Source organism: Chelonia mydas, chromosome 1 (assembly GCF_015237465.2).
Source record: "Chelonia mydas isolate rCheMyd1 chromosome 1, rCheMyd1.pri.v2, whole genome shotgun sequence".
NCBI classification, from domain to species: Eukaryota; Metazoa; Chordata; order Testudines; family Cheloniidae; genus Chelonia; species Chelonia mydas.
In genome coordinates this window covers 289,469,483-289,490,286 of record NC_057849.1, presented here as the reverse complement: position 1 = coordinate 289,490,286, position 20,804 = coordinate 289,469,483, and the positions used below count along the sequence as shown (strand labels likewise).

Here is a 20,804-nt window from a genome sequence, read left to right as displayed (position 1 = left end):
ACACTTGTATGCTTTTAACAATGAGCACATATATTGTGTTTCTTTTTAGTTAGTAAGTTATTTTCTGTTTGTTCAAGTTGATTAAATTGCCAACCCTGAAAACAATGTCTTCTGTGTGATCATCATGGTACATGGACAATGGGCAGCCAGTGGCAGTGAGAGCTCCCCATATTGTTCAGCCTGTGCAGACTGAATCATCCTCTCTGGAGAGGAGCAGTAGTTCAGTCGCCATGGCAACTCCATTCTTCAGCCTCTCTTGAGCAGAAACTGTCAATTGTGTTAAATTAAAGGTGATGGTTTTGTGATGGATTCCTGATCACAAGGGACTGAGACTGAGACCACCAAACTTATTTTACTGGAGGCCAAGACACAGGATGCTGTGGGGTTTATGTGTCAGTAGCTATAATGCAACTTATTTCTATCTACCTACCTACTTTTATATTTATATAACTATAGATAAATAGATTAAACTTTGCTCTCTATTTATTTCATAAATTCACTTTTTACTCTACACAGCATTAACTGCCAAAAAGTGGCTGCAGTATAACAGAAGGCTTCCTCCAAATGGTTGCCTTCTTAGGGTTCAATCCACTTCCCATTAAAGTCAATGGAAAGATTCTCATTGTCTGCAATAGAAGTTTGATAGGTCCCTTCGTGACAACTATGAAGCCAGTTCCATTTGACAGCTCAGTACACCCCAGACAGGTCTGACCCTATGTGTTAGTTTTCCTTGGGAAATAATATTTGTTTTTGCTATTAGATTCTGCTTTGCTACTGTTTTTTTTTTTTTTCAGTGATAAGTTCCATGGTGGCCAAATAATGACTATTTGGGGTTCATGAAACATTTCTCCCAAAGAAAAGTGTTTTGGTATTTTATGGTTGTAATAGATAAATAAATAAATAAAATTATGGCCATTTCTATGTACAACTTCAAAGTCTCCTTCCATTATTTGATAACTTTTCACAAGAAAACAGACAATACTATTGAGAGTAAGACAAAATGGAATCATATCTTTATTAATTAAAATATTCTTCCATCCCCACTCCCCACAGGTACTGGCACTACTTAAAATTAAAGACCCACAGGCATGATAGAAAGGAATTGCAATAGATCATGGTGTCCTAGCCCAAACCAGAGTGGTGCTAAGTGCCCTTAACTCCCATTGTCTCAATTTCTACTTCAAAGGGAGTTGAAAGATCAGCATTTAGCAGGACTGAATCCCCTGAAGAGGTGCCCTAGTTCATCCAGAGAAGGATCCATTTCCATTCTAAGTGAAGAAATTTTTTGAAATAGATCATTTAAAAAGCACTTTATGATCCTTCTGGATGAAAGATGCTATAGAAACTTAAGTAATAATTGTGACAATTTCACATAGATGAGCTCTGACAGTGGACAAAAAGTACAGTAGTTCACTTTTCTCATCTCTCTTTTCCCCATGTCTTAAGATATGTATGTTTTAGGTTACTTATTTTTATATAGCATCAAATTCTGAAAAGGTTTGTTCAGATGACAATTCAAAAATAACCTACAGACAAGTGCTTATCGTGTCTTTGTCAAATATTAATTGGGAAAATAACTTTTCATATGGTATGTTCAAAATATTTGCAATTTTACCTCAGTGGGTGTTTCAGTGATATTGCTGTGAAGATGAAATGGCATGCTCTATGGAAATGACAGTTTGCAAAATCCATGTAACACAAACAACAGATGGCTGCATTTTTAACTTTTACACTAGCAATAGGTCCCTGTGATTTTTCTCTTGAAGTACTGAGAGGTTTTTCCTGATTTTTATAGAGCTTGGCACACAAATCTGAGTGGATGTGAAGAAGGTGATTGAGAAACTTTCCTGTTCTGACCTATATCCCTTGTTGTGAGGGACAAACCTATATTCCCCACCAGAATATGCAAAGTGTTGAATTTTAATAACCTAATTTAAAGTGTCATTGAAAACAGAATGTATCAACTTTCCAAATGCCTCATGGGCATGAGGGAATAGTTCACATTTAGTTTAAAATATATGTACAACATCTATGTCAAGTTAATTTGAGACTGCAGATAAAGGAAAGGGAGTCATAATGAGATGACACAAGAACAGAGAATTGTGAATCTCATTAACAAACTGAGACAAATACAAGAAAAGAAGTTTCAAGAGTAACAAAAATAGTATAAACTTACAGTAGCTTAATTTAAAAAAAAGACTTGCAGGTTAAAGAAGCCTGAGAAATCCTTCATAGGCCAGTATAACCTCTTCTTCCTATGCCGCTTCCAAGACTTTGCTAATAAGATTGAGGGTGTACTCTGTAGGACAGTTTTCTAAGTACTGTCATAGCAATCCTCCTCCTAAATCCTCAAGCTTTCCTAATGCACAGAAAACACTTATTTAACTGGACGCAGGAAGAAAGATGCAAAAAGGGCCCTCACTGGTGACTTTTTTAAAGTTGCTGTTTTCAGACTACTCTAAACATGTGGATGAGCTCAGTCTACTATTTTTCCTTTCTTGTCAGTCTTCATGTTGGGCTCAGATTCAATAATAATCATTTCTCCCTGGGGTCGCTTGAGCTTCCCCTGGGAAGCCAGCCTCACAGTTAGGAATATGCTGCTATGGAGAGAAATACCATTTGATTTCATATTATAATTATAAGTATTATAATGTTTATCATAATTCTAAATAATTGCTTTAGAAATATTAAAATGTCACAAAACTATCTCCCCCGCAACCCTCCTTCCCCCAAATTTGTGATAAATGACAATATAGTGTATACCATAAAATATATTTTCAGGTTAAATTCTTTACGTGGCATGCATTATTCAAACCACTCACATTTACATACATCCATGTAACATGAATTATTTTATTTATCATTCAGCAGAGCAACTATTTTAATCTCTAAGCAGTTTTACTTGCTTTATCTTTTTTTCTTTTTTTTTTTTAAAGCTGGGCACTTATATCAGCAAAGCGCTAATACTATCAGTGTTGCTATCCAAAAATAAAGATTCTTTATTCCTGTCCCAAGTTTTTCTGAGTAACCAGTCACTGAAAAACAATAATAAATAGAGTACACCATAAAGTACAGTCTCTGAGGGACTAAAACCTTTGGTTTGTTTAAGATAGATATCAAGGGACAAATTTTGTCCTTTGATATGTGCATTCAACTTGTAAAGCATGCTTACTTTGTGTGTACTAATAATATTGGATTAGTTCCCACAATGGTTCATCATATCAAGGATCATACAATGCTTATATTTATGATAAGTGTGTCATGGGACTCAAAAGGTCAAGAAACAATGGTGTAGCACATATGGAATCCTGAGATACTTAGGCAGACACCCAAGAAAGTACAATGGGGAAGGAAAAGTCTATCTAGTCCTGCTGTGTATGCTATTGTAATCATATTGCCACACTAAATGAAATAATAAACTTAATGTTTTACAATGTACCTATTATAAAGCATAACTATTCCATTGTTTTGGAATTAGAAAGAAATATTTGCCTGTTTATTTTTCAAGCGTATATTCCAGTGGAACAGAGTTGAATAGAGGCTCATTTGTAAGATATTTCCAAGTCAGAGTCAAATAGCTGTTATTATTCAGAAGAATCCTACTGTAGTTCATAAATATATGTGGTTGATAGTGGAAACAAGTAGATCATGGACTTATTAGCGAGAGATGGGTAGTGATCCTAATGGAACTCCAAAATACAAACAATGAGACAGTGTTGACCTGGTTTCTGAGACTAATGTATCAGCTAATTTAATTAACTAGTTTTCAAGCTCTGTGGGGAGGTCACAGGAAATATCTACTGCAAAAAGTTTCTCTATTCAATCAAAACCTTCTTGTGTCATTTATTTAGTACTCTGTTAATTTTAAATTCACCTTTGGCAAATGATCAATTATAACTGCTTATTTAAAAGCAAATTTTGCATTTTTTTCCCTCTCAGAATTTCAGGAGTAACAGGGAACATGACCAGTCCCCTCTCCTCCCCCCACTCCTGCCCCTACTAATTTTGCAAGCTATTTTTTTCCCCAAAGTCAAAAACCAGTGAAGCAGTTGCACTACAGATTTGCATTAAGTTTATTCAGATGAGGAAATATTTCTTCTAGCTATACTAGCTTTGACAACCAGATCAAAGAATGTGATTAAACTAGACGACTTTGTTGTGAAAAAAGATGTTGATTTCTTCACTTAATTCTAACACCCCTTACAACAGTTTCCCTCCTGATAACATTTGCGAGCAACATGCTCTGTTCCGATTTCTCTGTATAAAACTTTGAAGTGATTATAATCAAATGCATTGATTTTACAAAATTTACAATTTAATTGTTCTCTTTAAATTCCCGCTATTATGATGGTTTATATACACTACCAATAGAGACCCCAATTGATATCAGGGCCTCATTGTGCTAGGTGCTGTGCGCTAAAAGACAGTCCCGTCCCCAAAGACCTTACAATCTAAGTAGGACAAGACAGGCGCAGGGGTAGAAAGGAAGTATTATTATATCCATTTTACAGATAGGGAACTGAGGCACAGAGATTAAATGGCGCAAGGTGCCACAGGAAATCTGTGGCAGAACAATGGTTTAACCCAAATCTCCTGAGTCACAAAGTTTTGTCAGCATAGCTACATCAGTTAGGGGTATGATGAGATGTGATTTGTGACTGACATCGTTGTGCTGGAAAATGCCCCTTGGGTAGAAGCTGTTATACTGGTAAAACTGCACTTTTGCTAGTATATCTTATTTTGGCTGGGGAGCTGGAATAAGCTATACCAGCACAAATGCAGTTTTGGTAGTATAAGCTGTATCCACCCTAGGAACACTTTGCTGGTACAGCATATGAGTACAGCTATGCTGGCGAAGCTTTCCAAGTGTAGACCTGACCCTGGTCTAGTACCTTATCCACAAGACTAACTTTTCGCACTGTGAAGTTCTGCACACATTGTTAGCAAGCAGAGCTTCTGGTACATTAAACAATAATCAAATATGGTATTTGATACTACATTTTGTATCCTGCATATCATTTAACAATGTTTCTCTGTCAATGCCACAGCTTTATCAATTGTGAGACCAGTTGTGGTGCCATTACAATTTGCTAGCTCTCATAAAGTTATCCACTTATATACATTTTTTTTTGCTGAAGTTGTTCACTGAGCAGTTGTGCTTTACAAATATAATTTCCCTTAATATAGCTTGCCTAAATCACATCACCCACTAAATAATATCTCAACTGGATGTATCTGCTGATTAATCCAAATGAACTGCCAAGTTTACACTCTTTTGTAGTTGATTGATCAACTGAAGCTTGAAATCTGTGGATCTGTCATAAGTTCTTCTGCTTACTGTGTGCTTTAAAAGTTGAATATACTTCAGTTTCTTTGCAGCAGGTCCCCAGGTATTTCCCTGTAAAAGTCAGTATCCACTGGCCATATTAACTCTTCTCTGATGGTATGAGGCACCCTACATTTTGCAGTTCTGTGTCGCCTTCTTTGCCTTTCCAGAAACAGGAATGGATTGAGTGAACATTTTCTTCCTTTATAAGAAGAAAATGCTTTTTACCTCTGTGGAAATACTAATTTGACTTGGATTTTATCTCCACCTTGTATGTTTTTTAATGCTAGAATGTGTTTGGCCCTTAAGCATGTGAACAATAGAGGAAGGCATAATGAATTTCCTCACCTTACCCAGTCTGCATAAGAGCCAGACACCATAGATCAGAGGTGGGAAAACTACGGCCTATGGCCCACGGCCCACATCCGGCCCGCGGGACCCTCCTGCCCAGCCCCTGTTCTCCTGGCCCAGGAGACTAGCCCTCGGCCCCTCCCCTGCTGTTTCCCCTCCCCCGCAGCCTCAGCTCATTGCACTGCTCACTGCTTTGGGCAGCAGAGCTGTGAGCTCTTGCTGGGCAGTGCAGCTGCAGAGCCGCAGCCTGACCTGGTGCTCTGTGCTGCGTGGTGGTGTGGCTGGCTCCAGCCGGGCGGCGCAGCTGCCTGTCCTGGTGCTCTGGGCAGTGCTGCTGTAGCGCCATCAGCCACCGGTGCTCCAGGCAGCACGGTAAGGGGGCAGGGAGGAGGGGCGGGGGGGTTGGATAGCAGGCAGGGAACTTCGGGGTGGTGGTTGGGGGCGGGGGTGTGGATACAGGGTGGGGAGGGGTGGTCAGAGGGCAGAGAATGGGGGTTGAATGGGGGCAGGTGTCCTGGGGGCGGGAGGCAGGAATGAGAGGAGGGGTTGGATGGGACAGCGGGGGGCAGTCTGGGGCAGGGGTTCCAGGGACAGGGAGCGGGGCGGGGGGTAGGGGGGGGATGGGGCAGGAGTCCTAGGGGGGCCGTCAGGAGATGGGGGGGTTGGATGGGACAGGAGACCCGGGGAGGGGGGCATTAGGGGGCAAGAAGCAGGGGGGGTCAGATAGGAGATGGGGTCCGGGCCACGCCTGGCTGTTTGGGGCAGCACAGCCTCCCCTAACCGGCTCTCCATACAATTTCAGAAACCCGGTGTGGCCCTTGGGCCAAAATGTTTGCCCACCCCTGCCATAGTCTCTGTGACCAGGGGAGCACAGGGATTGCTCCCTATTTTCCAAGGGGCACACATTGCCCTAAATGGTCAGGGAGAAAGTGGCACAGCCCTTTTGCAATGGCCTGCTGGGCAGGATTGGCACAAGTGAGAGAATGAGCTTGAAGGGGTGTAGCTGTGGGTGTGCCCTCCCCAGGTGTAGGAGAAATCAAGGAAGAATTTTGTCTCCTCAAGGTAGAATCCCTCCCTGAACTTCTCCCAGGGTGGTTTTGCTCTGAACTACTCCTTCAGTTGGTCTGTGCCTAAATGGCACAATTAATCCCTGCAGCCACATTTTTCAAACGTGAATGCCTAATGTTAAGCACCTAAATTGATGTTTACACATCTAATTAAAATGGTTCTGATTTTCACAGGTGCTATGATTTAATTCCCTAATTGCTGCACAGAGATGCTATTTGTAGAGATATTAGAGAATTCCTTTGCAGAAACCAGGCAGTTTAGGAGGGAATGGAGACACCATAATTTCTATGCTGGTAATGGGAGTGAACTGCATAAAGTTTTAAAGGTAGAAAAGAACAAACATAGCTTTATTATGGTGAGACTAAGGTCCTTGTTTGCTTTCTGGACCTCTGCCCAGCAAAGAGCAGTAAAAGGAAAGAACTAACACTGGGATATAAATACTCTATTGATGGTGAGTCTGGCTGTGTGCTATGTTTGATGAATCTGCAGGTGATTGTCAAATTGAAACCTATACATTCTGGGATATTTAGTGCTGGGTGGATAAAAATCAATTAAAAATAAATTAGATGTTTTTGTTTGTTGAAATGGGATTTTTTTAAATTTAAGTTAAATATGGGTTTAGTTTTTAAAAAATAAAACTATTTTAAAATTAACTTGGAAATTCACAACCCATGTTAAGGCCTAAACTTCTTATAGTATATGAAAATAATTTAAATTAAATACAAAAATAATATTAAGTAGTCCTTGTTTGCCACCAAGTTTTCCCACATTTCCCATCTGTCTTAGAGCTAATGAAGAGCTCTGTGAGGCTTGGAAGTTTCTCTCTTTCACCAGCAGAAGTTGATCCAGTAAAAGATATTACCTCACCGACCTTGTCTCTCTAATATCCTGGGACCAACACAGCTACAACAACACTGCTACAGCTACAATAACCAAGTTTTAAAGTCAGACCACTGAACTGGTGGAAGTCACCAGCTAAGTGCCTGGAGCCAGAGCTCATTAGTGCTAAACCAGCTTTAGACAGCAATAGCCTCTTCTGAGTTATAAAGAGAATATTTTCTTCATTTCATCTCAGTAATGTAGTTCAGTTCAATGTCTAGTTAATTCAAAGATAAGAAACCAGTTGGGAATTGAAAAAAGCAAGAATCTATTAATAAAAACTAGATGTGAGAGGATGAGGTCCTCTAGTTCTGAAATCTTGAAGGACATAGTGACCAGAAACAATCATTTTCCTTCACTAACAACAGATAATACTTCCTTTGTTTAGTAAATGAGTTCATTTTAAACACACAGCAAGTATCAGGGCTGGCCTTACCATGAGGCCAACTGAGGCAGCCGCCTCAGGTGCCAGACTGTGGGGGGCTACCACTAGGACCCAGAGTGTAGAAAATTGTGTCTGCTGCTGGTGCATATGTATTCTCTCTGCTCTAGATGCACAGAGATGGTGGAGTGCTGTGCTGGAGGAAGGAGGGCTTAGTGTTGTGTCATGACATACTGTTTGAAATAAATGTTGTAAGCAAGAAACTCCAAGGTATTGACCTTGATCTATCTGGAGCAATGGAACAACTGGACAAAGCAAAGTCATATCTACAGTCTTACCGGTCAGATGAGGGATTTCAAAACGTTCTGAAGAGTGCACAGAAGTTGGCAGAGGAACTTCACACTGAAGCTATTTTCCCACCCATTCAAGAATACAAGTCACTGAAGAAGACAACATTTTGATTACGAGGCATGAGATAATCCCATAAGAGACCCCAAACAACAATTCAAAGTTGAATTCTTTAACCAGGTGCTAGATTGTGCAGTACAGTCAGTTGAAGAACGTTTCATGCAGCTTAAGGAACACAGCAGTATATTTGGGATGTTGTATGATATTCCAAAACTCCTCACTATACCTGAAGAAGACCTACACCAGCAATGCAGGGCACTAGAGACAGTGTTGACACATGATGACATGCGCAATATTGATGCGAGTGATTTAGGTGATGAACTGAAATCCCTTTCAAGATACATTTCAGCAGGATCAAATCCAAAGGCTGTTCTGAAATATATGTGCACAAATAAGATCACCACCCTCACCAATGCTTTTGTTGCTCTGCGCATACTTCTAACACTTCCTGTAACAGTTGCTAGTGGAGAATGCAGCTTCTCCAAGCTGAAGTTAATAAAAACGCTCCATAATGACACAGGAGAGGCTGGTCAGCCTTGCAACCATCTCAGTAGAGCATGAGCTGGCCCAGATTGTGGACCTTCAGGAAGCAGTTCAAATCTTTGCAACCAAAAAGGCACGGAAAGCACCACGTTGATTATTCAAACAGATAAAAATGCCAGTGTTTAGTATGCAGACAAGAAAAGTTACATTTGCTGCTCAGGCATTTGAAAGTTAAGTGTTACTTAAAATTTTTGAACAAGGCATTTTAAGTTGTTAGTTCTTCTTTATTGGGGTAGGTAGCAGAGCAGTACGATGAGAGGAGTAGAACAGGAAGAAGGCAGAATTGAGACCTTCCAAAGTTTTGGCCCAAGCGAGGGGACATGGGGGCGTCATTTGAGCTCCCCGCCTCAGGTGCCAAAATGTTGTGGGCCGGCCCTGATGAGTATGGTTAAACTTTTTGTCTTATGTACTCAGAACATTTAAGGTAGTTTTATTTAATTGAAAATGTAAAAAAATAGCATTGTTCGGCTATACCGAAAGGATAGGAGACAGTGGATATGGTTTAATCAGGCCGCAACTTTATTATTAGATGTCTGGGACTACCTGGCGGATAAAAGTGTACAGTGCATGTAAGTCCATGATCATTTCAATATCAACCTGAGGCCTTCCGCCAGGATCCCCTTCTTCTATTCTGGTCCCCAGCCAACCCTTTGCTGGGATCTTACCATCCCCCACCCCTCAAATGAGGGTTAAGGTGAGCTATAAAGGAAGGGAGGGTTGGCTCCCTGCTGTGCCAGTCATAGGTGCCCCACTCCCATCCTCTGTCCCCCATTCTGCTCTTTTAACAAACACTTCCTTTAAATCCTTTACCAAGCTATGTATCTGGTCACTGTATGCCTTCCCTATGGAGTACCTGCACTGGACATCAATCCCATACTTACATAATGAGTGCTCACCATAACAAAGCCCTCTTGAGGCTGCTGTGAGGAAGAAGAAACTGCCCCCCACCCCCACCCCACACTCCAGGCCAGTCTGGTGGTGAGGGAAAAATTCCTTCCCAGCAACCCAAGAAAAGAGTGGTTTGTGTGATGCTCACAGCAGGTCCTGACCAACCTGGCATTTTGCCACTTCCAAGGGCAGAGAGGGTGGGTGCTGTTCCATGTGGTCTGGGGAAAGCGGGCTTCTCCTGCCAGGCTCACCCAACTGCCCAGCCCTTTCAGTCCCTGGGGGATGTCAGCGTTGCCACACTACACACTATATGTTTGAAGTGGCTTCTGTGTCTCTCTCTTACCCACCACCCGCTCCACACCTGTAAAGCCCTATACCCCTTCCCCCAGCAAGCCGGACACAGCTTAAGGTATGAGGCAGTCATTTTAATTTTTTTAAATTAAATTTTAATTTTCATCCAAATAAAGCTTGACACAAATTACAAGTAAAAGATTAATCATCATCTAGTAAATAAGAGATGTATTGTTCACCATTTTCTACACAATAAAGAATGTAAACATTAAGAATCTGAATAAATGTAAGTTAAGCTATATAATTCCATAGATAAACATATCTGGATATACAGAATCCTCCTGGTTAATAAAAAGAAGCACCTAATGTCGTTTAAAGGCTATATTATATTGCAAATCAACATGTTTTAATGGTTACCAGGTAAAGGAACAATCTTTCTTTAGAAAATAAAAAAGTACAAATACAAAACACAATTAAAATTGATGATTTAAATCAAGGTTTTCTGTTTGCTGATTTAAATCATGATTAAAATTGGTGCCTTAAATTGCTTTGATGCGGGCTATGTCTACACTAACAAGCTTACAGCACCACAGCTGAACTAATACAGCTGTGCTGCTGTAAGCTCGTTCATGTAGCCGCATTATGCCGATGGGAGAGACCTCTCCTGTCAACATAATAAAACCAGCTCATGTCCCTGAGTGACAGAAGTGCTAGTGTAGACATGACCTTAAATAAAGCCAGCGTGGACTACTTGCTACTGAAAAAAATTGAGGTGAAAATAAGGAATCAGACAGTGGAGCTATTGGGACACACATTGATGAATGACACTCTTCATCTGCAGAGTTGTGCTGGTGTTTCAAGCATGTAAAATAGCTTCCTGAGACTGAATCCAGACTGTGGGCCTGATCCTGAGCTCACTATGCCTCTGACCCTGCCAACATTTAGGCATGTGTTTATCTTTAAGCATATGTGTAGAGTAGAGCCATTGATTTCAAAGTTATGATCGACTACTCAGGTGCTCAAAGTTAAGCAAGCCCATAAGGGTATGTCAACACTAGAAATATAAGTCGATCTGGTTGACTTACAGCCACTGCAATAATTACTGTGGTGGTTCATGTCCACACTGTCCTCCTTGAGTCAGTGGTAAACACCCACACCAGGAGCACTTCCACTAACCTAAAAGGGGCAGTGTGAGGAACTGAGAGTCCAGTCTCTCAGCTCCACTGGCAGCTCCCTGCCAGGAGCCTGGCTGCCCCACGGGCTCACAACCTTCTGGAGGGCTGCCCCCAATCAGTTCCCCATTCCCCTCTGGGAGTGGGGGAAGCTGCCCTGGGCTTCTCACCCCAAGGGAGCGGAGTCTCACGCTGGCTCCCTGCTGAGAGCGGGGTCTGGCCACCCGTGTTTTTCATCCTGGCTCCCAGCTGGGATCGCTGGCTGCCTGGGCTTATTGCCCTGGCTTCCAGCTGGGAGCGGAGTCCATTCTCCCCTGGCTCGAAGCTGGGAGCAGGGTCCAGCTGCCCAGCTCTCCAGAAGAGGGGAGGGTAGCTGGGCTGTAGCTTCCAAGCTTTCTTGTCAATTCCACTGCAGGAGCCATGACATTGACAAGACATCCAACAGCCAATGTAAGGGATGCAGTGTCTACACAGACACTGCGTCACCCTAACTACACCGACATAAGCCTTATGCCTCTCGTGGAGCTGGATTTATTATGTTGGGGTAGTAGGGCACTGACATCTCCAGGAGGAAGGCTGTAGTGTAGACACTGACATAATTAGGTAGACATAAGCTGCTTTATGCTGACCTAACTGTGTAGTGTAGACCAGCCCTTAGTGTCTTCAGGATCAGGGTCTTAAACCAGTTTAGCTTCAGTGGCCTACTTCCCTTAGGCACTCTTGAAATCCCATCCTTAATTGTTATTTATTCCCACATGTTAAATGAAGTAACATGAAATTATATATAAAGTATTAATCACCTCTCTCCAAAGCAAAATATAAATAAATAAAATAGAGAGGATTATCAGCTAAGATGGAGTTGAACTCCTTATTTAGATAACCACTTGCCTAAGCTCTTCAGTATAAGACCTATTGCTGCTAAACTTATCTCTGTTTCTTATTTTGCTCCCATTTATATGGGTTTTAAGTCTTGAAAGGAAATGATCTTTTCCACATAAAATATACTTTAAAATTTTAAATCATTACATTATCTAATGTGATTGCTCACCATCGCCTTTTTCTTTCATCACTGTGCTATAAAATAACGCAGTTTGTCATTATGATTTAGAAGGAAGAGAAAAATCCTGCTCTGCATGCATTGGGGTTCGGCCTAGGCCAATAAGGCACTGTGTCACTGCCTGCCCTACAACTCTGGGTGCTAGCATGACCCAACATCCCGATATTAGCAACTTTGTCTTATATACGCAACTATACTTCTCCCACCCTGAAAAAAAAGTTTCCTGATTTTTCACACTTGCTATCTGGTCACCCTAGCTGCAGCTCACAGTCCTGATACCAATAGACCACAAGCATTCAGGTCACACCCTGGTTTACACAGCCCACAACCTTTTTGCAGAGTAACCCCAACACCCTCCAAGTCCTGAATTTTCCCCAGACTGTCTTTGCTGTAGTGTCCAGCCATCTTGCTGAACACTTACAGAAGTTATTAAGTTCACTGCTCCCTTAAAGGAACAGGACCTAGCAGCTCTTTACCTTGAGTGAGGATAACAAACATTCTAATTTAATCAAAGCACTGAATTAGTTTATAGTAAAAGTAAAACAAGTTTACTAAACAAAAAGTCATAGGTTTAAGTAATACCAAGCATAAGGAATAAAGATAGAAAGGGTTATAAGCAAACAAAAGTAAAAGTATACTTCCAACATGAAAACAATTTTCAAAAGTTACGATCTTTGTCTAAGGAGGTTTCTCATATACATTTGGTTCCCAGAGACTTCACCCCGTTGTATGAAAGACCCACCATTCTCTGATTTCAAGAACTCTGTTCCCTTTAATCTTTTGAGTGATGGATGTCAGAGTGGTTTCTGTCCTTGCTTATATTTCCCAAAAGTCAATGACCTTGCTTCAGGAAACAGGAAGGTTATTTAGAGCTGCAGGTTCTGTCCTCTCTCAAGATTGTTAAGTAGTCATTTTCCCCCACTTCCTCTCCTGATGGCTTTGTTTACTTTGCATATAAACATAATTTTCTTTGTCTTTGGTCACCCCTTGCTTAATTTACATCAGAGATACATTCAAGCAGATAAAACCACATTCCTTTGTCTGGAACAGGTTATTAGCACTGCTTATTAGGAATTAGCACTGCTTGCCAAATACATTTTAAGAACATATTTGCAGTGCATATCTAAAAAGTGCTTTGTGGGTTTATCACACATACATCATGCAAGAATATTAATAATCAGTGAGTTATTAGTTTTCCAGTGATATATTACATCCCATCTTTTGGGTATATATCATGACAACAGTGTGCCAACTGCCATTGTGGTGCTCTTAGGATCACACCTACCTTCTTAATAAAAAACAGGAAACTTCAGAACTGTTACTCAGAAAAAGAGAGAGCACTATTTAAGGATCTTTAGTTAAATATAAAAGTCTCCCTCTATAGAATTTATTGCAAACTTACTTCTTAACATTATAATTCAATAAAGAAATATTTATCTGATTAACTATTGCCAGGAGTCCATGCTACTTCTAACCTTTGAGTCAGAGGTCTTTAAAAAAGTGCCCTGGAGATATAAAATTGGAATTTGAGGACACTCTGCAGCTCAGCTTTAAGAAATATGAGTCTGATTCTCTTCTTCCTTACATAGGTGTAGACTCAAAAGTAACTGTATTGATTCCCTGGAGCTACACTGTGCAAAAGTGGTGCAAGTTAGAGCAGAATCAGGCCCCTTGACTGTAGTGAATTATTCTAGTCAGGTACTGAGGTGGGACAGTAATCTGGTGTGATAAACCAAGGCTGGTAGTGATCTAAAACAACATGACTCAAACAAAAAGGCAAAACAATATTAGAGCAGGTGGGGTTAAAGGGCTTCAGCAGAATTTTTGATGAAAACATGTTTTGTTATTGTTATTATAGAATTTTTCAGAGGAGCATTTTAACTTTGTTCAAAAAACAGTTTTCTATAACTGAAAACCAAAATTTTTTGTCCAAAAATTTCCAAAATCCAGAAACATTCAGTGTCCTGCAGAAAATTGTTGGGTTCTCCAATTAAAACAAAATCATTTTTTCAAGGAAAGCAGACACTTCCTGCAAAAAATTTTATTTTGGTGAAAAAGTTTTGACAGAAAATTTTTGATCAGCCCTAATTAGCATTTTTATCCATCATTTGAGCTATTACAAACTCCTTGTGAAGTCAATGGTACTTGTGCATGTGTCTGCAGACAGAATTTGGTTCACATCTTATTTAGAAGCCATTAAGTTTTAAGCTGGTGTAACTCCATTGATTTTAATGAAGTTTCACCAGTGAAGGAATAGCAACTATCTCATCAAAAACACCCAAACTGTGTTCACTGCTGTATAGGACCCAGCTTCTCCTCTCACGAATCAGGGAGAGTGCTGCTTCCAAAACAGAGATAAATGTAGCTTTAGGCACGTCACTCTCTGTGTCTCTTGTGTAAAACAGAGATGATGCCTATCTTGCCAGGGTTGTAAGAATAAATACTAGAACTGGTAAAGAATTTTCTGACACAGTGATTTTTCAACAAAAAATTTAGTTTCCACAAATTTAAAAAGAAATAGATTTTGCTGAAAATATTAGTTTTCTGTCAGGTAAATCTAAATGAAACATTTCATTTCAGGTTGTTCAACTCCAAATGAAAACATTTTAGTTTGTTGACATGACATGAAATGCTTCATCATGAGTTGTTTCAACATTAAATTGCATTTCCCTATCATGCATGTATTGCCTTGTAGGAGTTGTAGTTCAAAACCCAATTCTCTCCTATGGGCTGAGGTTCCTGGAGGACTCCTATAATACAATGACGGGACGCCCCTCTGACTGAGCTGTGTCGTGTCACATGGGAGTCATATGAGTCTGGTTGCTTTATGGCTGCTGTAGTCCTGCTAGGGAGCCTCTTTAGAGGAAACTGGGAGCATCAGGCTTCCAAACTACAACTACCATAAGACAATATGGAAATGGAAATGGGAATGGAAATTGAAACAAAACATTTCAAATAATTTCAACAAACCAAAATGAAACGCTGATTTTGGAAATGTCAGAATGTTTCATTTCAAATGAAAATGTTGAAACAAAATATTTTTTTTTATTTTCATTCCATCAATAATTTTGAAATTTCAACTTTTCATCCTAATTTAGGATGAAAACAAACATTGAAATGTCAGAATTCCTGTGGGGCAAAAATTCCAAAATTCACTCACCTCTAATACATACGTTTAAAAATTGCAAAATACTCAAATAATACATTGATGGGGGCCATATAATTCACTGTAGTTAGATTGCAAAACAGTTTCCATTATAACCTCTGTTTCCACGAGTAAATTGGCTGTGCAAGGGACAGAGAAACTAAAATTTTCACCCTGTATGGGCCGTGAAGTTGCAGCAGAGTCATTTCTCAGGCAACTAATAAAGAGTCAGGCTTTCAGTAGCCTTTATGGCAGCTGTGACCACTGTGCAGAGGAGTTTAGGCACCAGAAGAACAGTAGTCATTAAACAAAATTCTTTTAAAAGAGTTCAGAAATAGAGTTCTGAAATCATGACTGTCTGTCTTGTTCCTTGAAACTCAGTCTGAATGCCACAAAACTTTTGCCTACTAATTAACTATACAGGAGAGTACTTTGTCCCACTAAACAACTAAATCCACAATGTGTGGGCTAGATTCTCCAGTTTTGCACCTCGTGTCATCATTTACACAAGTATAAAGTGTATGCAAAGAAGATGTACACTACTGCCATTCTGATTAGTAACTTTGTAGTAACTTTTCACAGCTGTAAATAATTACTCAAGTACAAGGCAGTGAAGATTCATGCCCTGTGACCACTGAGAAAGCAGAGTTTATCTAGGATTAAAGGAAAATGGCAAAATACAAATTTGTTTTGATCACCACCTGTTGCTACATGCTATAAAAATGTAAGTAGCAAACTGTTCAAATACATACATCAGTTAGATCAGTCAGGTTACTGTCTAGTCATTCCTCATTGAGACATATTAATTCATACTAGAGAATCATAGTTCTTCCTAAAGGAAGAAAATAATTCGTTTACGAGTAAACCTAAATAATATTCTCATTACAAGCACACATGCTAAATTCTTGCAGAAGCTGGTATATTTCACTGGATCATTTTAATGTGTTCTGGCTGAAGAATATCAACATAACTCCTCAGATGAAAGGTGGTTCTGGTAATGCATGATGTCTAGGCAGTGTTTGTAATATAAATCATGAGAAGCCTGTGGTTTAATGGCCATTAATTTATTTTGAACTTGTGATACATTGCAATCATTAGAAGTAAGCTACTTTACAATAGCTCATGGAGAATAAGGTTTCTGCCAGTAGTGTGTTGTTTTATTTCTTGATGCCAGTTAGGAAAATATGTTTCAAAGGCCAAATAAATTCTGCCACTAACCACAGTAAGATGGCACTTGGTCACCATAGGTTCTGGACCTAGGGGTGTGGTGGGTGCTGCAGAACCCCCTGGCTTGAAGTTGTTTCCATTATATACAGGGTTTACAGTTTGGTTCAATGGCTCTCAGCATCCCTACTGTAAAAATTGTTCCAGCACCCCTCTTGGTCGCTAATTCTTTCCAGCAAAGTTCACTTGTTTCCCTACTCACGTGAGCAAATTTCATCTCTATATTTTCGTTAATATTCAGAAGAGCCCGAGTATGGTTCTCTATGCTCCATTGCTATATGGGGGAAAAACACACCACAGATTGTCACTGCCCTTCTAGTCCATGCAAAATTCATACAATTCTTTGGCTCTCTCTCTTGCCCTGTCACCTTCACTGTCTCTTCCTCTTCTAGTGCATCATATTCAGGCTTTTCCTCTTCACTCTTCATAACTCTAACCCTCCCTATTTGGCCACTTTATGGTAATATTTTTTTTTTTATCAAGGACAATACATTTTCCTCACAGAAAAAAAACAAGTCAAAATGGCTTCTGTTGGCTCTGCAGCACACGGGAAATGAATAAATTCAGCTAATCCAGAGAAGAAACATTATGTGAGTTCAGCCATATGACAACACCCAACAAACCCAGCTCGAAGCTGGAAATCGCACCATGAAAAGCTTCATTGACATTTTTGCTGAAATCTAGGAAGTGTGTATAACTTTAACAAAATGTATGCTGACTTGAAAATTCCAAGGGCAAAGTTGCATTTTCATGGAAACACAATGTAATGGCCTCCTGGGAACATCCTCTCCGTATACTTGGTTTGGATCATAGATGTTGGAATTAGCAGTGATGGGGGTGCAGCAGCACTCCTTGGCTTGAAGTGGTTTCCATCAGTTTGGTTCAATGGCACTCAGCACCCCTACTATAAAAATTGTTCTATCAATTGTATAGGACTTTAGAACAACCTAAAAGACATCACGCACTGAGAATCCAGCCCTGGTTTACCATTAAGCCTCGTGCATGCTGCAACAGGACTTGGGGAGTAGTGAAATTTTTCTACTGATAGTAAAATCACCAAAAAATCATTTATTAGGGGACTGAAAATTCAGGCAATATTTGGCAAATAGTTTCCAGCTGAATTAAAAAAAATGGAAATGTCTAAATGTTCAAAATTTTCTGTTTTATTTTGATATTTTCAAAATGAACAATTTCAACATTTTTAAATGAAATTTTCAAAATAAAATATTGTTTAAAATCAACATTTTTCAAAACAAAATGTTGATTTGAATTGTAAGAGACAAGGTGGGCGAGGTGATATCTTTTATTGGCCCAGCTTCTTTGGTCAGAGAGACACGTTTTTATGCTTACACAGAACTCATCTTCAGGTCTTCAGCTGCTCTTCAGATTTTAACTGTTGTTGAATTTTGTTGTTTCAAAATGTCATTTCAAATCCACATTTGAAATGTTTTCATAGAATCATAGAATATCAGAGTTGGAAGGGACCTCTGGAGGTCATCTAGTCCAACCCCCTGCCCAGAGCAGGACCAATCCCCAACTAAATCATCCCAGCCAGGGCTTTGTCAAGCCTGACCTTAAAAATTTCTAAGGAAGGGGATTCCACCACCTCCCTAGGTAACGCATTGCAATGTTTCACCACCCTCCTGGTGAAAAAGTTTTTCCTAATATCCAACCTAAATCTCCCCCACTGCAACTTGAGACCATTACTCCTTGTTCTGTCATCGGCTATCACTGAGAATAGTCTAGATCCATCCTCTTTGGATCCACCTTTCAGGTAGTTAAAAGCAGCTATCAAATCCCCCCTCATTCTTCTCTTCCGTAGACTAAACAATCCCAGTTCCCTCAGCCTCTCCTCATAAGTCATGTGTTCCAGACCCCTAATCATTTTTGTTGCCCTTCACTGGACTCTCTCCAATTTTTCCACATCTTTCTTGTAGTGTGGGGCCCAAAACTGGACACAGTACTCCAGACGAGGCCTCACCAATGTCAAATAAAGGGGAACGATCACGTCCCTCGATCTGCTGGCAATGTCCCTACTTATACACCCCAAAATGCCATTGGCCTTCTTGGCAACACGTTCTTGTTTGACTTGAACACATTTGTTGTTGTGTTTGTTTCACTGATGACAAACAAAATAATTCAGTTTCAGTTTGAAGTGAACTGACTCTTTTTTCAACCACTGAACCAAAAAATAAACTATTCAATCAGCTCTATGTGGGTGTATAACCAGTGTTGTGTGACTCGTCATACAGTTAGATAGGAGCAATGACATTCAAAGTACTGCCAATCCTTAGCATTCAAAAATCATGAGTCAGGCCCCCAGAAATCACAGATTGCCTTTAATAAAATGAAATTAATAAATAATAATAATAAATAATGAATGGGGGTTATTTTAAATCTTTTGGGGTATACCCAGGTACATGTTTTCAAGTTTTTGTCCACAACCATGATTGTTAGATACTTACTTGTTTTTTTTTAAATGAAAGCTGAGACACTCATGTAATCACCGGACTCTAAGAGCTTTACACAACACCAGATACTGTGAGACTTTCAATGAAATTGAAAGAATTGGCAGTAGAGGGTTCATCAATATGCACACTTTCTTATTGAGTCTTCCTTGATTAAAGGCAGTCCTAACCAAGATCATAACAAACTGCACGTCTTGACTTTCTAATATTTCATGTCAGATATTTTGCACAGATTTACATATATACAAGAAGTTCTGCAAAGAATAAAATGGGATAAAACCATGGAAAGAAATGGAATATGGAAAATATTGAAAGATACTATGCACATAATAATGTGCTAGTCTTCTGTCTGTCTGTCTGTCTTCACTAACATTGCCCTTTACTCAATGGAATATTATCATCAGGCCTCCACAGAATGATCACATCTCTTATTACTGCAGCATGTAGAAAGAAAGACAACAGAAGAGGGGAGAGAAGAGCAGGAAGACAAGAAGAGGAGCAAGAGAGCAGAAATAAGTTTCTGTTTTCCCAAAACCTAATTCAGTAAGAAAGTGTGACTTGTGGTAAATGATTTTTTAAAAAGATTTTGATAAAAAATTCAGTGTAAAATACTGTTGAAATGTTCATGAAAGAATGGGGAAGTATTCCATTCTGAATCCTGCAAAATGGAACCTTCCCATGTTTTGCTCAGCTCTAAGCTGGAGTAGAGGTTAGTTGTGCAGAGCTATATGAAATGAATAAGTTTTGAAAAGGATTTGAAGGAGGACAGTGAGACCACTTGGATAACAGAAAGAGGGAAGCTGTTACAGGTGTAATAAATATTTTTCAAGCATGTTAAGATTCAGTGCACCACATAAGTGCTAAATGTTGTTATTACTACTGCCAGCTCAGGAGGATGGACCAGTATAGGGCTTCTGGCTCCTTTCAATCTTAAATCTCCTGTGTTTCTAAGTATTTAACAGTTATATTGCTTCAAGACTTTTTGATCCATAAGGAAAAGCAAACAGTGTAACCTTTAGATGTCATCCTGTTATTAAAGGGACCCTGTCAATCCCCATAGGTCTCATTTTTAACTTGCCTGAAAAAACAAAGATTCTCAGGGTTGTTTGATAGCAGAATTTATTTGTGGTTTTTCTGGTCTTGTCAGCTTGCCCATTTATTAAGTATTCACAAGGAACAACACAAGCGATCATGCTGGCATAATCACATTGATATACTAGCCTGAATTTCCATGCTTAAGATCATGGGGGTAGAAACAAACACTTATAGTCTGCTCTGTTTGCACTGCATAGAGTGTCTTGGCATTTGTAATCTACCATGTGTATGTACAAAGACAATAGGCCAGATCCTCAGCTGTTGAAAATTGGTATAGCTTTGTTGAGTTCAGTGGAGCTGGCACTGGCCCTTTATTTTGATCTTACTGATAGTTTTCTTCTTCTTCTTCTTCTTTTTCCAAATCATTTTTTTTTAAATTCATAAATAGAAGCATACACATGTAGGCATCAATTCTGCATTCTAGTAGTCCAATAATTCTATCCTCAGACACGTAAAAACTAAGATAATCTAGTTGGGAACATCTTGTAATCTACTATGAATTTACAT

General features: G+C 39.6%; 1 protein-coding gene across 4 annotated transcripts in view; it reads left to right on the top strand.

Moving 5' to 3' along the window:
- The window catches only part of SLC16A7 (solute carrier family 16 member 7), a 150,445-nt gene that overhangs the window by 93,059 nt on the left and 36,582 nt on the right, over positions 1-20,804 (top strand). The window contains exon 1 of one of the 4 annotated variants that reach the window (XM_043548684.1): positions 7,060-7,196. The exons of the other annotated variants lie outside the window; for them this stretch is intronic. The gene's annotated coding sequence lies outside the window, so the exon portion shown is untranslated. Of the gene's footprint in view, positions 1-7,059; positions 7,197-20,804 lie in introns of those variants that run through there. 4 annotated transcript variants of the gene reach the window in all.